Source organism: Amphimedon queenslandica, unplaced genomic scaffold (assembly GCF_000090795.2).
Source record: "Amphimedon queenslandica unplaced genomic scaffold, v1.1 AMPQUscaffold_9572_Cont18336, whole genome shotgun sequence".
NCBI classification, from domain to species: domain Eukaryota; kingdom Metazoa; phylum Porifera; class Demospongiae; order Haplosclerida; family Niphatidae; genus Amphimedon; species Amphimedon queenslandica.
The window spans coordinates 1-3901 of NW_003550156.1; the positions used below are offsets into that span (position 1 = coordinate 1).

Sequence of the window (3901 nt, forward strand, 5' to 3'; positions counted from 1 at the left end):
CCTACTATTTTCCCATTTTTAATGTTTATTTATTTATCTTGTGTATATTTACTTTTGATGTATATTTCATAATTGAATGTTTATCAGCCAAGCTCTCGTAAAACTCCTAAAATACAATAAAAACAATGAGATGTAATGATATTAATTGGTTCATTTGCTTAAATGGTCACTAACTACATACCTATTAGTCAGAATCAGCTTCAACCTTTTAAATGTAACAAAAATTGGGAATGATTTCGGAGAAATTTTTTGATAAAAAAGCATGGACTATAGTCCATAGTTTATTGTTACAGGGAGGGCTGCCAATAGGCTATGTGGGGCGGGTCCAGGACAAAAACTTTGATGGTGCCCCTACAGGTACGGGTACAGGACTAACATATCGTACATGTATTTCACAATTTGACTAAAATTCATGTACTAGTATACATGTACAGGTACATTTAAACTACCTCATCTGTTATTTTACTGTCATTAGTAACTCCATCATTTTCATCATCAACTTTTTTCTCTTCCCTGTATGAAAAGCTGTCTGTTCCAACCGGTTCCAACGCCGCCATATTGAGGGTTAACATTTAAACAACAAAGAATGCCCCCGGCCCCGGCCCCCAGCTATACCAGCCCCACCCTTGACAGGGCCTTTGCAAAGTTTGCATCCGGTTAGCTTGTTCTTTGATCAATGGCAACTAAAACCAGTTCTTGTTCCTTTTCTCTGAGTCTCTTCTCTTCTTTTTTGACTATTGGTAATGTTCATTAACTATCTATGTATCATTGAATATGATTTTAGAGCAACTTATTGATGTACTTAATCTGTTGAAGAGATGTGGTTTCCCTCAGAGGAGATGGAAGGAACTAGGACTGACACTAGGACTACATAAGAACTCGCTTGACGTTATTGCAGAAAACTACTCAAAAGTAGAAGATCGTTTTATTGAATGCATTGCCAGATGGTTGTCCAGAGCTGATAATGTCACAGTTGACAGTAAAGGAGGAGCTACCTTTGACTCACTGTCAGATGCTTTTAAATCTATGAATGAGAATGCTGCAGCTGACAAGTTAGATCAAGAGAGTAAGTTAATATCACTGATTGTGTTAGTATTGACTCTGTGTGTGTATTCTATAGAACGTAAAGCTAAGGTTATTGATATATTCAACACTCATCATCCACTCCTCTCTCAGTCTCTCTCTGATCCTGTCAATGTAGCTATTATGCTTCAAAGAGAGGGTGTCATAACAGGACAAGTATTGGCTAGTGTGGAATCAGCTAGTCCCTCTGTTCCTAATCAACGTGAAGTCCTGTTAGCTGCCATTATAGTAGCTATTGAAAACAAGTATAGTTTACTACAAACATTTGCTAGTGTGTTGTGCAAGTTCACTGGTAATGTAAGACTAGGAACAGTTGTACAAAGAGATTATGGTGGGTCAAAATATAGAATTATTGTTATTTTTATCTCAATTTTAATTTTAGATGCATATTTTTCTACTGAAGAATTCGTTACTATTGAAATGGAAGAAGGTATGATAATTTTTTTTATTAATTTTTATTATTATTTTTTTAGATTCAAGCACTGGAACAGTCACACCATCACCACTTTACACACCAACTGCACCAACAGGTACCTCATTGATGATTAAAACAATTAATATTATGATTAATCCTTAGTTGAAATTCCTGTTCGAAAGAGTAAATCAAGAGAATTCAGTTCAATAAGAGCTTCACTTGCTAGAATGATATTTAAAGTGTCCAAAGCTATCACACAGAAATCTCCACCTCTGATTGACCTAAAGTCTCTCATTTGCCTCTTTAATTCTGATCTAAAAGGAAAGCTAGCTGAGTGCAATGATATATCCAGTGTAGTGCATGTGATTGAAGGAGAGTGTACATTGACTGATATTGAACTGTTAGAAACTGTAGTTGAAGAATTTGAAGTCACTGAAGCTGAGAGATACATTGAACAATACAAGACAACATTGGAAAAATCCTGTCACTCACTGTCAATTGATCTTTGCTTGAAGGAGAAGTTTGATGCTGTCAATACAAGTCCTTCTCTTAAATGTGAATCAGCAACTTTCGTCTTTGACTGGAGACCTAACGAGAAGAAATTAAAAGATATTATTGATATTTTATCCAAGACATCTGGTAAATTAGTTAAAATAAAATACATCAAAGAAGGAAGCTCCATCATTGTCACTTGCTCCTTCCCTCACTCTCTCACTGGGGCTCTCATTATAAAATTGAATGAGAATCTTGAATCATTAATAAAGAATGGTCTAATGAAGCTTACTGTTGGATACTGCACAATATGGAAGAAACAAAAGATACAAGTATGTGCATATATACTGTCAGTAATTATCATTATATACTGTATTATGAAGGAAATACAGGAACCATTGCAAGAGGAGGTAGAGGAGATAAAGGAACAACCTCATGATACAAAGGTATAATAATTTGTGTTTGATTATTTTATTAAACTAACTTAATAGGAAGAGAGAGTAGCAAGACTGGAGGAGAAAGAAACAAAAGGAGCAACACCTCAATCAGTAATTAATCAAGGTATAATAATACATTAATGTAATGGTTGTTGACCAGTATTATTAATTGATGAATAATTATAATATTTCAGATATACTATCAAGTGATACAAGAGTGACAATAATTAATAGACAATTAATAAAAGATATTAAAACAAACAAACAATTAGAAGAAACAGTAACAAGTAAGTACAGAACTTTATCAGTTATAATTGAAATAATGTAGAAATGAGAGTAAAGGAAATTCAACAACATCTGTCTTTACCAAGAAATACTGGTTCAGGTTAATTTTTTAAATTATTTATTTATTTATTCTATTTATTTATATAGTATCGCACAGAATCAAAAGAGGAATGAGAATGGAAATAGAACAATTGCAATTATCATTATCAAATAAAACTGGTATTGAACCAGAATGTATGTGTTAGTGTATTATAATTATACTATGATAGGTTTACTGGATCAGAATGAATCATTAATAGATATTAAGAGAGAAATAGCTGAACTACAAGAACAGATATCAGTAATGAGTGTACGTATACTAAACAAAAGAAAAGAGAATGAAAAATATAGAAATATAATAAGAAGTATGTGTCATTATTTCATTAACTGAGTATCACTGGTATATAGTGAATAAACCAACAGCAGAATCTATTTTTGTTGCTTGTTATGATTATCATGCAATGGACAGTGATGAAATATCATTTGGTAAGGGAGAGCAGCTGGAGATATGTGAGAAGGAGAGTAGTTTTCATTGGGAAGGAAGATCTTTGATGTCTGGTGATGAGGGAGTCATTCCCAGTAGTTGTGTTTACTCAATGTTGGAGTCACTTCAACTGTTAGAGTTTATACTGTCAGTGAAAGAAGTGTCCCTTCCTATTCTACAGAAGATAAGGAATGATTCATTTAGTAATGATGAGAAAGCTTATCTTTTCTTGGAGACTATTAATGATGATCCCATTATGATATCTGCACTGAGACAAGACAAGGAACAACATGATGAAGGTAATATTTGTGATTATTGTGACAGTCCATAAAATTATTCATAAACATGTACATGTACTCCCTAGTCCCCCGCCCACTCCCAATTGACTAATAATGAACTAGGGTTAAGTGCAGTTGTGCACACTATCAAACAATCACTATACTATACTATACCAAAAACAACAGAAAAATGTTCAAACAATTTAGAGACACATATTCTACAGTGTCTCAAGGAAAAAACCCCAGGGGGTAAAAAACCTCTAATGAGGAAAAACCCTCCCGGGGGACAAAAAACCTAACAATAAAGAAAACAATGCAGATTGATAGACAATAACTGGAAAATGAACAGAATTAAATAATAAAGTTTTATCAATTCGATGTAGTCATA

General features: G+C 33.6%; 1 long non-coding RNA gene across 1 annotated transcript; it reads left to right on the forward strand.

Annotated features, from left to right (window-relative positions):
- The first annotated feature begins 2283 nt into the window (after positions 1–2283).
- On the forward strand, positions 2284–2706 carry LOC109590731 (uncharacterized). Its single transcript, XR_002189480.1, has 4 exons — positions 2284–2322; positions 2374–2436; positions 2482–2551; positions 2622–2706. It is a non-coding gene; the product is annotated as an uncharacterized LOC109590731 (long non-coding RNA).
- Positions 2707–3901: the final 1195 nt, after the last annotated feature.